The sequence below is a fragment of the Camelus dromedarius genome, chromosome 26, assembly GCF_036321535.1.
Source record: "Camelus dromedarius isolate mCamDro1 chromosome 26, mCamDro1.pat, whole genome shotgun sequence".
Lineage (NCBI taxonomy): Eukaryota > Metazoa > Chordata > Mammalia > Artiodactyla > Camelidae > Camelus > Camelus dromedarius.
In genome coordinates, this window is record NC_087461.1 from 29,048,014 (window position 1) to 29,063,557 (window position 15,544).

A 15,544-nucleotide genomic window follows, 5' to 3' on the forward strand; every position below is an offset into this window, starting at 1 on the left:
TATAACAGAAAAGTCAAAGATAAAGGTTAGCTTCATACTAAAAATAGCAAATAAACAAACTCATATTCCTCACATTTTCTTTTGAAACACAAAATGATAGAAGAAAAAATAAACTCACAGCATCATCCATAGTTTAATATTGAAAATAAAAGCTCATGATCAGATATTCCTTTTCAAGATAAAATCCACTTAAATTAAACAGGACTCAAGAAGAATTTAAACCTGTTTACTTTGCCTAAAAAATAAAATAAATAAATAAATAAAGATCTATTTTAACCAATTGATAGAAAAAGGAAAATTAATACTCTTAAATAGAAAGATTGATTAAAATGTCTAACAATGAACAAGGCTTAATGATAATTCAGAGATGATATAAATAATTGTTAACTTTATTACAACTGTAATAGCAAATTATAATTAATAAGATAATATCTATAGCATATTGGACCATTAAAACTAAAACTGATTGTGATTATTATGTATTTATTTCTTACATGGTTGTAACAAACACATACACCCCCTTTTTTTGGTTATCTATTCTTCTACTTTGTGGAAATTTCTACCAAAATGTGTCATTTACCATTCCCAAAATTAGGCACATTGAGGTTGTTTCAAACATGTTCTCAAATTCTCACAAGATATATGAGTCTTTGGAATATGGACTGGTTTATTGACTCATTTCTAATGAATATAATGTGTCAGAAGTTACATTGTATAACTTGTGACTCTAAGAAAAAGGAAACACAACTTCCTTCCACCTGTATCTCTTGTTCTGGAACTTTTGAGCTGACACATTAAAAGCCTGATTACCCTAAGCTTCATACTGAGGTCAGGTGATGAGACCACATGGAGTAAGGAAGAGATGCCATAGGATTCCTGTCTATTCTGTCCCTAAGCTGTCCAACTCCCTCTAACTTCAACCTGCAGACATATGAGTGAGAGAGACTTCAGATTACTTCAGACCCCTGCCTCTGAGATGCCCTGGCAGATGTCAAGTGAAGCAGACAAGGCTTCCCCTCCATTCCCTGTCTGAAACACTGACCCACAGAACCAACCAGCAAAATGAATTTTCACAACAAAAGTTTTGATAATTTGTCAAGAAGCAGTCACTGCAAAACACAGAGACCAACATTTCAGTTCGAATGTATCTTCCACAGATTGCAATTGGTTTAAGGATGATTATGTGGTTTAAGCTAAGCAAGACAGAATTGGGATTGCTTGCTTGCCTGATTGCTTGATTAATTTGATTTATCTTGATTGATTCTTTTTTCTGGGTGGTAGAAGTAGACATATGTGGAGTTTTCAACGTGGAATTTGGAAAGGAGGATATCTCTGCATGTGAGGTCCTGAAAAATAAGTTCCTTGTTAAACTGGAACTCTGAGCAGCATTCATAATGATGAAGAGAGGGTGTCTCAGAAAGAAGTCAGAAATGAGATGCAGAAAATGATACAGGTTGCTAGTTACATATTTGAAGCCTGGAATCCATTCTCACCTGAAATAAGCATTTTTCCCCTTGGTTGGCCTGCTCCCGATTCTCAGGAGTGTACTCTCTTTTAGTACCTTTTTACTTTACTAATAAAAACCTTGCTTATATCACACTTTCTATCTCTCATTAATTTTTTTTCAGTTCACTAAGAACCATGATAATTCTTATTTCCCTTATCACAGTATCTATCCTTCTCAATGTATGGACTGATAAGTAATTTTTTATGGCTTAAACTAGTTTGAATCAATGTCACTTTTAACCAAACGGTTACTGAATAATGCAGTAGTAAAACATGTTTTATTGTCCTCTTACAAATCTGATTCTCACAGATTTCTTCCAAACAGTATTCACTTTCTATCAGTGTTGTTCCTCAGTAATTCTCCAAAGGGGCATAATACCCTCTGAGAGCTGCCCTACATCAAAGAAAATAAAAAAGTCAGTTTATTTGGTTATAATACAAATTTGGGAACACTTTTTTCTAAGGAAGTTGCTTTTTAAAAAATTTGGATCTGTTAAAATTGTGATTTATTACAAGTCATAAAAACCCCAGACAATGTCAAAACTTTGAGCAATTGACAATGGATATTTGAAAATAGATAATTGAAAAGAGATATTTGACAGTATCTCATTTCCATACTCATAAAGGAAGACAAGGAGGGTTGCAGATGATCTTTCTCATCTATTGATATTATGCTGTCTATCAGATCCTAATAACATATCTGATGTATATAGTTTCAGATGCATTTAAAGCTATTTTTAGGACATTCAAAAATTAATTGTTCTAAGATTATTAAAGGAATAAACTCAAAATATTTTCTTCTTTAAAATATTAAAATACTGTTTGAGAATTAATATTTTAAGAGACTAGTTATATTCTCCATTTCAAACTTGGGGATTGTAAATAAATAGAAACAAGTATGAAACTCAGTTTTAGAAAAAAATATGGATAACCATACATTTTGTTCTACTATTTTCTTTTCTTTCTTGTTTTAAACCTGAAGCTGACAATCATGTTTTTCCATAGGACATATATTCTTCTGATTTTATTCCTTTCAAAATCTAGTTTTTCCCTTAGGGAAAAATTTTTATATTTTAAAAAAGGATCTGGAATTTCTCAACAGAGTCAAGGAACCATGTTGTATGAGTCAAGGGTACAAATGGTGTCTTTTTGCCTGCACCGCTCCCACCCAATCAATCTGCATGAAACACTGATGCATGGCAAATTCCAGAATAAAAAAATATAGTGTCAAGAGGAATAAAGCATGACAACAAGAGTGATACAAGATTCAATTTTCTGATTGTGTGCACATTCTCCATTTCCCCATTGTATTGTCATTAAGTTCTCACACTATGTAACAGTGCAGAGTGGCCAGAAGTTGGTGAACTATCCTTTCCATCAGAAAGCATACATGCATAAACAAACAAACAAACAAACAAAAAAGTACAATTGTAAAACACAAACCCCAAAAAATAAGGAAAGAGAAGAGGAGTAGAGGGGAGGGGAAGATCATAAGAGAGAATGCTGTCAAAAACCCACTAGCATAAATATTTAACACACAGGAAACAAGCAATGTAGCAGGTGTGACCCAGAAAGAGAGCAATTGACTTAAGATACAGGAGAAATTAAGCCTTGGAAGGATAACACAGAAAGAAGATTTTCCTGTCACAGATTTGACAGGATTGTTTAATACATGTTAATTCCTGTTTTATTCTTACAACTGTATCCCACACAACAAAGAGTGAGAGACCAAGGTAACCCTCCTCCTCAAAGTCAGAGAAGCATTGTGTCCTGGGAATTGTGGCTATTCTAGACTTAAACGGACAATGGTGAGAAACTAATTTGAATATTCAAATTTTAGAATTCGAGTATTCCAAAATGTGTAAACGAAAAAAGAGTATAACTGAAAGACAGCTACATGGCCCCAAATGATGATTTTCATAGAGTATTTTCCTAAGCTCTAGCTCTATTACTACATGCTGCATTTTTTGCTGTGCACCATCTCTGGGTCTTGCCAGGTCTCTTGCTGAGCTAAAGAGAGATAAGCTGTCAGATGTTGAAGTAGTTGATCAAGACAAAAGGCCAGATGAATGTAACAGTCAAGCCTTCTATCACTTGTTGAGATGACACAGTTAGAGGTTAAACAGGAGAAAGTGCCAGCACCCATGGTGGTTCACTTTCCCCCAGGATATTGCCCAAGACAATGGTCAGGTGGATCAATGAAAATATTTGTCTTACTTTCCAGGAAGCCCCCAAACCAAATGCTCCTGTCATGTTGGATCTGAGGTCTGTGGGGAGCCAAATGGTAAGGGCTAGGATACCACAGAGAAAAATATTTTCAAGGGTCCCTGATAAGGTTATCAGGGCAGAGGTGCCTGAGAGCCTCCTCTGCAGTGAGACACTGATGATGAAGCCTCCAAGAGGATGGCCTGGGCCAGGAAATGAGTTAAGCATAAAGACATGCATGACTAGGGTCCCTGGGTTCTGAGACTGCAATTCATTGGCTGGGCACTGAGTCTGGGTGGGCTGAGCAGCTTTCCCCTGTGAATTTCCTCAAGTAAATCCTTTGCAATTGCCTATAGTTGGACTTAAATTAGACATAGGCTTTTGGCCTGGAGCCTGACAAACTCAATTCTGTCTATGTGAATGATAGTAGTGATAGGACATTAGCCAACTAGTTTGGATGCTTTAAAAAAGAGCAGAGACCTAAGATTGATGTGCTGAATAGATCATGTCAGGGAGGGAGTCTGTGTGTAGGGGAGAGCATTGTCTAACTTACCAGCCAGTGAAAGTCCCCAAGGGTCAAATGTAAAACTGCCAGTGAGGAGGAAACAGCTCCCTATTGTAACTTGGCTGAATAGAATAAATATTTCTCACCACATAAGGAAGAGGTGTTAATATACAAGTGGTTTGATTTAAGGAAATTAAAGCAACATAATATTTCTTAACCTGAAAGATATTCAGCAAGAATATACCCATTATACAACTATAAAAATATACCAGTGAGGATTGTATTCAGCAGAATATTACAACCTCATGTTCACCACAAACACAGGACTTTTTTTTTTTTAAATTATTTAACATCATGCCAAGTGATAGATTTTACAAAGGGGACCTAATTTATGTTATCCCAGAAGAGACTTAATGTCTCAAGGATATGTAGGAGATATTCTGAAAAGTGTATCCCAGGTGACAAATATGTGGACCACAAGATACCAAGGATCCTGGGCTGCTGGAGGGTCTGGATGAGGCCTCCCTGGGCCAAGTCTGATGGCAGGAGATAAAATTGGAGAGGCAATAAGATATTCTTTTCTGATATAAATTTAAAACTCTCAAAAAAAAAAAAACACTCATGACATTTTCTTTTATTGTACCATATGTCTCCCCCCTTATAACTGTTAACCTAAGATATGAAATATTTTTTAGTGATATGTACTAATGATTTCCTAGAAAGGCATTATAATATATTCAGTCTAGAAACCCATTAGAATTGCTCTTTTAAGATTTATAGTCATGACTTTTTACTGTATGATTTTTCATGATTTTAGAAATGTGTCTAAATTTTCCAAATTGTGAAAATAGCTTGATTTCCAGTTATTCTTTTCCTTCCTATTTTTCTCTGAATGTGAAGCTATCATCTGAACAATGAAGCTGTCTGATCCCTCACAGCCAAAATGAAAGAGACCCTTAGAAAAGTAGTCCTTCCCTGAGAAAGCAAGAATATGCAGCTTCACTTATAAGGGAAAGTAGAACATCTTAAATTTACCAACCTCACAAAGAATACAGGGATGTGATATTGGAATGAATGGCTAGAAGTAATTATAAAACTTTCATCCTTACAACCCTAACAGGTTTACTCCCATTTAGAAATCTCCAGTGCATGAGAAATCAAATATGTCAATTTATGAACTTTTAATTCCTTATCATTAAGAGAATATGCTTCACGTTTCATTGTAATTTACTAAGTTCTTTCTGAAACTGCATTTCATGTTCTCCTTACACCTATCTGTGAGATAAAGTGAGCAAATGCTTTAATTTCAATTTTGTAGATATGGAAATCAAAACAGAGAGAAAGGAAATAATTTTCTCCAATTTCTTGAAACCAGTCAGTGACCAAATTGGGTTTCAAATCTAAGTCTTCATTTTTCAAACACTTAATGGCCTAAATAAATAATTGGATCTGAAGGGCTGTAAAGTTAACCCAAGCAACAATAGATTTTCTCTAAGAAGCTTAATTTTCATGGGAAAATTATTGCACACATGTGGGTAGATAATATCATCCAATGTAGCTCAAAGAAGCAGAAAGGATAGGTCAAAAGAAAAAACATTTAGAGATGATAAATAATCATCATCCAAGAATACTGTAAGTATCTTCTTAGCTACATAAGCAAACATAAAATTGGAGAGTTGAAATTATTTAAGATTAGAAGTAGAATAAGAATCAGATGGCTTTTTTCAGGTCCTCAACATCAATTATATCTTTTTCTTTGTGATTAGTTAAAAGGAAACTATTTCTTCCCATTCAACTTCTGAAAGGAGAGTTATGCAGTCTTTGCCTTTGACTCATAGTAGCTGGTAAAGATGAGGTGCTCAATAAACATTTCTCAAAAATATAGTCTTACAGAATGTTTTTAGTGCTCTTCATTTTTAAAATTCTTGTTTATTCTTGTCTCCAAAACAGACAGAGAGTTTAAAAGTAATAAAAAAAAAAAAAGAGTCATTGTTTTGGAATATAATGTATGTTTTAGCTGTGGTGTGTGCAATTAGCAGAGCAACGCTCCCCATTCTCTCTTGACTCATGAATCACAGCTGAGCCCAACACATGGCATCACCAAGTGACACACATACAAATTTTCATAAAATATAGTAATACATTTCTCACATAAATTATATTTATTGGCTATTCGTCAAGTCACAGGTTCTTTCCCTGAGTTTTCACAATGATTCAGGACTTAGGACAGTTTGGTTTTGGCAGCTGTTCTCATAATTGCCTGATTGTCAGTCATTAAATTTGCCCTGTTTTTTTAATAACCTATGGGTTCACACACACTTGGTGTAACAATCATTAAGCCTACACTTATTCAATTATCACTTTTTTATTGTAAAATATTTCTAAATAATTATGAAAAGAAATTCACTTAACTCTTGCAACATCTGTTAATGAGGGAATCAGATCACCAGTATTGTCTTTTTTGTTTTATTTTTGTTTGCTTGTTTTTGTTTTGCCAATGACCAGCACCAAGAGGTTGTTGGCTTTATTTTATTTTTTTAAATTAAAGTATAGTTGATTTACAATGTTGTGTTAATTTCAGCTGTACAGCATAGTGATTTAGTATATATATATTATTTTTCAGACTCCTTCCCATTATTGGTTATTACAAGAGATTGAATATAGTTCCCTGTGCTATACCTTGTGCATCTGTTGATCCCAGACTCCTAATTTATCCCTCCACTGCCTTTTCCCCTTTTGTAACCATAGTTTGTTTTCTATGTCTGTAAGTCTGGTTTAGTTTTGTAAATATGTCCATTTGTATCATTTTTAGATTCAGCATGTAAGTAATATGATATTTGATTTTCTCTGACTTCAGATAATATGATAATCTCTAGATCCAAAAATAATTAATAAAAACCATTCTTAGTTTCTAATCAATTCTCTCATTTGGTGGACTCAACACTTGTAGATTTTAACTTTAAACTTTTAACTCTTCCCAAGGAACCCTACAAGTTCATAGCATGTAATATTTTGTATCTTAGTTATAGTGAAATTTAGATTCACAATTTCTCTTGCTGGGATGAAGAAAAATGTTTTGAACTATAATAAATTCACATGACCATCTCATATAAGAATATCAGTGCTTTTTCTGGTTCTTAATTCCTTGTCAATGCATAAAACTCGAGAGGAGTGCTATGAATAATATTTCCTAAGGAACAAAAACATTGTTTTTAAATTTTAAAACATTGAGTGAGAGAGAAAACTTCTGCCAGAAGTGAAAAGTTTTGCTATGTAGATATTTTCCCATGACATATCAAAATATAGTGACTTAAAATCACATCTACCTGTTATTTTTTGCAAGGTTTTGACTCAGTTTGGAGGTCTTGCTAATCTGAATTGAGTTGGACTGACATTGCTGAAGGTTCTTTCTCCTGTATAATAAACTTATGAGTCAGTAGTGAACTGACCAGACTTGGCTGGCTTCAGCTGGGGTGACTTAACCCAGCTTGATGGGGTCTCTTAGCTGCCAGGAAGCTAGTCTCAGCTCATTCTCAGGTTGATGGTGAGGATTCAAGAGAGAGTAGGTCATGTCATGAACAGGACAATCAAAAGTGCACTCTTCTATCTTCAATTAATTTTCAGCTTATATCACAATTGTTAACATTGCTTTGACCAGAGCTTGCAACGTAGAAAAGTCCATTGTCAAAGGGAAGAGCAGAAAATTACAAAGTAAATGACAGGATTTAGAAAAGAATTAATGAGACCATGAATGAAATTAGCCTAACACAAAAGGTGATTCACTTGTTAATAACACTGTTGAAGACCTGTCTTCTAAGACAGGGACTGATTCTCCATTGAAGGGTGAAGACAGTAGTAGTAGTAGTAGTAGTAGTAGTAGTACTACTACTACTACTACTACTACTAATAATAATAATAATAAATAATAATTAGAACAGATACAGCAAAGCAGAAACAGACTCACAGATACAGAGAATGGACTGTTGGTTGTCAGGAGAGAGGGGTGTGGGGTGGGACAAAGCTATTATAGAGGATTATGGAATAGAAGCTACTATGCATAAAACAAGATACAAAAAGACCTAATGGATAGCACAAGGAAAATAGTCACTATTTTATAATAGCTTTGTATGCAGTATAATCTATAAAAATATAAAATTTCCATGCTGTACACCAGAACTAATATATTGTAAGTCAAAAATACTTCAGTTTAAAATAAAAGAACTTAGTGAATGAAATGAGGGTCATTTGGTTTTTTACTATAAAATAATTACCATACAATAATTACTAGCTTCCTGATGGCATTTATAATGACTATAACTTTCAGTTAGAGGCAAACTAGGAACCTCTAAGAAGTCAAAGAAAACACATATTTTGCATGATTGACAAGTCTTTCCTTCCAAAATACACTCATACTTCAATTTAAAAAAAATCTTTATTGAGAGCCTGGAAATACAGTTATGTTCAATTCAGAGTCCTTGCAGTTGAATTGGCAATTGAAATATAAAGAAATCCATGTGCCAATAGAGCTAAATACATGAATTCTATGGAGTGCTACATAATCAAAAACTAAACTTTGCCACATATATGCTTTACTCTAAAAGTCTTTATTGAAATATATAAATGATAAGACAAGTGCATAAAACTTAACTTTAAAGCTTGATGAGATTTCACAAATTGAAAACACTGACATAACCAGCTCTGGGATGCTTTTGAATGTTTTCTCTGTGTTGTCTCTTTCTTTCCCCTTATTATTGGCAAATACTTAGAATAGCAAGTGCGTGTAGTGCAAAATTTGTGGCTCAAACTAGACCAGATAGCTGACCATTTTTTTTTCCAGATGCATTTTTCTTGAGAGACATTAAACTGTAATATACTTGTTATCAGTGCATTGCCTCTCTGCTGCAAACCACCCTTAAATGACTGCTCTGAAATAATATATTTGGACCCTGTAGATGTTTCTCCTGTGGCAGATGGCATGCTTTGTTAGTAGAGAGTACCAGAGAGACACTAGAGTAAGAAAGGGGTTTCTCTTCCAAGTCTGCTGTGTTTTCCTAGGCAGGCTCCTGCACCATGTCAACTTCCAAGCTCAGCAGAGGGCATAGCTCCTCCAGTCCCTTGACTCCAGAAGTACCTGACTTATAAGCAGCTCAGGATATTCCTGGGGGGTAGATTTCTCCACCAACTCCACAGTGGCTTCTTAGTGGGGATTTTCCAGCAGGGTACCTCCTATTAAAAATTTCTTCCTGTACTCCCTGGGAGCTTGTGGCCTCGGTGAAATTCTCCACTCTCTCATGAGCCATAGATATACCCACCCTCTAAAAAGAGGTCTGGGTGTTCTCCACACTTCAGGAAATGAGTCTCTCCCTGTGGTTCATGATCTTATCTCTAGGAGATCTGGTTGTTATTTTATCTGTTATTTCTAGATTTTCTATAGGACCCTTTACATTCTAGTAGATGTTTCCCTGTTATAGTTAATACTTTTAATTAAAATGTCCACATTCAAGGTACCACATGGTTCCTGCCTCTGGATTAGTGCTTGACTGATGTGCTTGCTTTCTTCAGGGTCCCAGAGCTCTTCTGATTCAAGACATGATTCACAGTAGTAAAGTTGGGTGCATTTTGCATAGTATTATTTGTCAGTTGAATCTATGAAATTTAAAATATCTGTCAATGAATATTAAGCTCAACTTAGTAGAATATTAAAATCAACCTGAGATATTGGAAAGGTAATTATTGAAATTACATTGAAAGAAAGAAGCAAATGTTATTGAAAGGCAAATCAAAAGGGAGTGGGAAGGAATAAATTGGGAGTTTGAGATTTGCTGACACTACTATGTATAAGATAGATAAACAACAAGCTTATACTGTTTAGCACAGGGAACTATGTTCAATATTTTTCAGTGACCTGTAATAAAGAATATGAAAAGGGATATATGTATGTATATGTCTGATTGAAATATTATGCTGTACACCAGAAATTGATACATTGTAAACTGACTATACTTACATTAAAAAAAAATCAGAAATGTATATTATTTGAGTACAAATACCGAGACATATTTTGTTTTATCATTTGAATATATAATAGCATCAGAATATAATTTTAAATTGTCTTTATTAGTTATTTATATATGTTCATACAGTTAATTAATTGATTCATTGATTTGTACACTATATATGACTGGGTGATCCAACTTCTAGCCAGCAAAAGCATACTTTACACGGGATAACTGACCTTGTTACCTCCCTTCTCTGATTTCTCTTAACCCCTTTGGCGGATCATTCACTCCTCTAAATTATACATCATTTTTTTAGGCACGTTGATAACTTTATTCTGGTTCCACCTGGTCTCAAACACCTGGGAGACACCCCATTTCCTAAAGATGATCATGTAATTTTCTCTGACAGAGTTTAATGCTTCCCTTCATCTTTGGCCTTTAGCAGTATGAATTTATTTCTAGGTTATTTTTTAATTCATTATTTGTTGAAAATTCTTGACCATTCATTTTGCAATTTTTTTCCCTCATTCTTTTACTTTCTTTTTCCTTCTGGGACTTCAATTAAATATATTTCAGACTGATTGGCCTACATCTCTTGGATACTCTGTTCTTTTAAATTTAAATTATTAAAATTTTCCAAGAATTTCCTCTTTTGTTTTCATTTGAGTAATGTCTGTTGACCTATATTCAAGTCCACCAAGGATTTCCTTGAATGTGTCAGGCCTACTGATGAGCCTGTCAAAGATATTCTTCATTCCCTTTGCTGGGCATGTGTTTAAATTTATTCCTAGCCTGCTCTTTGACATTTTCTTATTGTTTCCATTTCTCTGCTGAAATGACCCATCTATTCATGAATGTCTTCAAGTCTTTTCACTGGAGCGTGTGATGTATTAATCATAGTGATTTTATATTCCCTGTCTGATTTTCACTTCTATTATTTGTTTTATCTTTCAACAGTGGATTCTTTTTTCTTTCCATTTCATAGGTCTCATAACTTTTAGTTGAAATCTACATATTCCATGTAGGGGGTCAGAAGCCTAAGTAAATAATGTTTAAGGCTGGAAATAGGCACGCCTCTTTTCCTGCTAGGCTTTCATTGAGGAGCTGAGCTGTGTTTCTGTTTTGCTGGTAGTTTCAATTACCTGCCATGCACGGCCAACCTCAGGTTCCTTCAGTGTCACCTTGTGGTTAGGGCGGGAGCTAGACTGATAGAATATCTGAGTTTTATTCTGGAATGTGCTTGGTCCACCTTCAGTTGTAGATGTTCCCTGTGACCCTGCATCTTGGTCCCTGTGTGCTCTTATCCCTCTGCTGGGGGTTGGTCTGCTGTTGCTTGTTTCTTGGTCCTGGTTACTCCAGGTGGTGAGGAACAAAGAGGCTTTCCACATTTTCCTCATTTAGCATCAGTCTTAGGTAGCTCACGTGTCTCTGAGTCATTGGAGCCAAGTTTCCTTGGTGATCCTGCCCTGCCCTCCATGGTAAAAAGAAATCTTTAATTTTCTGAAACTAGGAGGATGTCTGCCTGTCTCCATTAACCAAACTCTGAGTTTTCAACCCCCTGAAAGTGACAGGATTTACTGCCCTTTATTTTCAGCATCTTAAGACATTATTCCACTGGGGAAAGCATCCAGGTAAGAATTGTTTTCTCCCTCAGCAGTGCCATCCCAGGGCAACAGGAACACACCAAATGTAGGAGGCTTTCTCCACTCTTTCCTGCCCCCAGGCTTTTTCACAAGCAAACAGTGAGGTCCATGGAGAAGGGGCTGCGACCATCTGTGCTCCCAGGACTCCATACTCTCCCAACTGGGAGTGCTCAGCTTTGAGCAGTTCATTAAGGAGTTAGTTGATACTTTTGTATCTGTTTTCATCGCCATCTTGTCTCCTTCTGTTACCCTAAAAGGGGGAAGGAAAAGGCCCCAGTTCTTGACTTACTCAAAAGATAAGATTTCACAAGGGAGATGAAAGCATTGTGCAGTGAAAGATTTTATTAGGAAAGGTGAAGTACCCCTCCAAGAACAGGAGGCAGGCTGATCCAAGTGCAGACAGCAATGGTCTTTGCTCCTTCCTCTTGTACCCTCACTTAGAGGTGGTCTTTTGATTGATTGATGGCTCTTGCCCCTGGAGTGCTCAGTCATGTTTGTCCCCTTTTGTGAATGCCCTTATCCATGATAAACACAGAAAAACCCATGGAGGGGCCAGAACCTCAATGCTAATTATATTACAATGAGAACTGGGTCATGTCCCGTTAGGTCCTTGTCACTACCATGAAGTTCCAGCCTTTTAGTTCTAACTGGTTTCTTGCTGGCACTCACTTAAAAGAAGTAAAGCCCCTTTATGCTGGAGGCAGGCATGCCACCATCATCCAGACCATCCTCTCTCTCCTCCACCTGTCTGCCTGGTACCCCCACTTATCTAACTACCTAACACTTCCAGTGCTCTGGGACAGGTGAGGGATTGCCAGTGTCTTGTCTGTCTGGAGGCTCATGCCAGCGTTCCTCAAATTTTACCCTGATGGTAGCCGTTCAAAGTCAGCACTCTGATGGGTTCAGCAGCAGTGTGATTTTGCAGATTTCCCAGCTTCTTCTTATGGTTTGATAAGTATGACACTCTTTCCATGTGTCTATCCTTATATGGAACCAGGTCTCTGTAATACATGTGATTAAATCACTAATTATTCATGGTTACCAAGATTCCAGGTATTTTTGGTTATTATGTTATTAATATTTCATGATGAAACCAAAATAAAGTTGTGTTCTCCTTTGAAATATGCCAAAATATAGCTTAAAATCTAAATGTTTTATTTTTATTCCATTAAATTAAAAAATACAGTTCCTGTCTATTTAAAGCAATAAGAAAGACATGTGGGATTTTCTATGTATACTTAGGGGAACCTATGTACTTTGAAATATGTGACAATTTTTATTGAATTTTTTATACGTATTGCACACATGAGGGTATCTATAAGCTACATACGACTTAAAGTAAAATAATACTCTGATAACTGTAGAATAAATAATCATTTAAAAATATACAATAGCAAAGACACTTGAAGCCCTTGGAGGCTCCTCCCCACTAAATTCTCCTTTTTCTCTAGAGGTAACTCCTACCATGAGTCCTATGTTAACCAGTTCTTTGCTAGTCTTTGTATTTTTACTGTAAATGTATGTATCTGTAAAACATGCCATTTATTTTTGCCTGTTTGGAATTTTACATAAATTAAGCCATACCTCATACATGTATGACAGAGTCTGGAGTTCCATCTGTGTTAATATCTATGTCTATAAGTGTGGACTTTCAGAACAGGGACTCAAGAGCCAGAAGGCCTTGTTTTGAATATTATATCATTAACTTAACAGCCTTCATATAGAAGTTCCTTAATTTTCCTGTCCTGTTTCTTTGTGTGTAAAGCATATTGTCATATTAATTAAACAAATTAATGCAGTCGATTCATATAGCTAACTAATACAGCTCAAGGCTATATGACCCTTTAACTTTTAAAGCCCCTCCATTTTGAAGCGGCTCTATTTAAGAAATAGAAGACAAATTATAAATAACTATCAGTCACAAAATAAAATATTAATTACAATAAGAAAAAAATCACAATTATAAATATATTTCTAAATGTAACAAAAATAACTGACCATATAAACACATTCTAGGACTGTTTTCAGGTCCCTGGAACGGTTTGTACAAATGAGGTGCTCGGAAACAAATTCCATCAGCTTCATGGCAAGTCTGACTCCGCATATGTAAAACACTTTGAATAATAGTTCTGTAAAAGTGACTGATATTTTTATGTATTTTCATTATGCATGTTAATAGAAATTTTTTACAGTATTGTTTCCTTAAGTGAAATAAAATTAATCTAACTAATTACATGTACCATCAAATAATATTGTCACATAGAATTTTCATACTTTTGGTTTTAGTTTTCTTTTGTTGTTGTTCTCAAAGTTTATTGTTGCAGGGATTAAAAAGAAATTGAAACTAATGCTGTTATTCACTCGTGCAGTTAAATACCTTCAGGCACATATGAGACACGGAGTGAAAATTTGAAGCTTATCTTTCTGCAGTCAGGGGTTGGGGACGAGGGAGGGAAGCACGCTCCAGTTCCGGGGGAGAGGGCTGTTTGCGAGTGTATGCGGTGCGCGGTCCAGATCCGGGGATGCCCGCGGGCAGCGGGGTTCCCGAGGGGCGATCACGTCTCCCAGGTGCCCCCCTGGGGCTCTAGATCCCGCGCGCTTGGCACGACCAGCAGCGCTCCAGCCCCTCCCGCTCCAATTCGGACTCGCGGTTGGGCGGCAGAGGACGCACATCTGTCCCGCTGGAGACCTTTTCTCTCTCTGACTTGGACACCAAGCTGGGCCCAGTCAGCCCAAAGTCCCAGCTCCGGGAGCCAGGCTCTGACCCCGGATACCCGCCGGCCCTGCACTGAGGCCTGCGTGCCAGGACCTGACCCCCAACCTACCTGGAGAGTTTCTACCCGGGGCCAGGGCCGGCCACGCTGGCAGTCCCCTCTTCCACGCCAGGCCTTGATGCTGGATGTCCCCGCACCGCGTGTCCCGCCGCCCCTGCCCAGGTCCGAATCCCGGCTGGGCGACTTTCTGGGCGTCGCAGCCACGTTAGGGACAGGGGTGCGCATCGATGAACGGTGGCGCCCGCGCCGGGCTTACGTTGGATCGGGAGCGGCGGCACAGGCTCGGGCGCAGCCACGCCGCCTGTGCCCGCGGCGCGGGGCGCTCCGGTCTCGTCCTGGAGTTACTTTCTCTCTCGGTCCCAACCCTGCCAGCACCCCTCCCGGCCTGGCCCCAGCTCCGCGCGGCCCCTCCCCTCCCCTTACCGCCTCCTCGCCCTGCTCTCCGGCTGCCCTCCCGCCGCTCCCACCCCCTGTCCTCCCTCCCCTCCCTCCAGCGGCCTTCCCCGATGGCCTGCGAGAAAACCAGCCCCCACCCCAGCCGGTAGCTGGCGCCCCACGGCGGCCAGCCCAGGCGCGAAGGGCAGCGGTCCGGCTCCCAGTCACCCAGCGTGGCGCGCGCGAGCGGGAGCGCGCCGCCACTCCTGGCTGGGGGCTCAGCTGCGCCGCCTGGTGGTAGCTTTTCTACCAGATAACGCATTTGCTTCACTTTTTGTTTGCTACCAATTTGAAATAAGAATTTTAATTCCTGTACATTTCGTTTTCTGCTGTGTTTCTTTGAATTGATACATGAAATTTTTTTACTTTAGGAAAGAAAGTTGTTAAGAGTAATGTATCTATCAAATTCAATTTATATATTTAATTTATATTTCACTGTGCTATTTATTGATGAAAGATTATATATCTAAGTAAATA

The 15,544-nt window shown here is 37.5% G+C and overlaps 1 long non-coding RNA gene across 1 annotated transcript; it reads right to left on the minus strand.

The window, feature by feature from the left end:
* Positions 1–12,180: 12,180 nt before the first annotated feature.
* Positions 12,181–15,099, minus strand: LOC135319419 (uncharacterized). Its single transcript, XR_010378006.1, has 2 exons — positions 14,684–15,099; positions 12,181–12,859 (listed from the first exon to the last, which is right to left on the minus strand). It is a non-coding gene; the product is annotated as an uncharacterized LOC135319419 (long non-coding RNA).
* Positions 15,100–15,544: the final 445 nt, after the last annotated feature.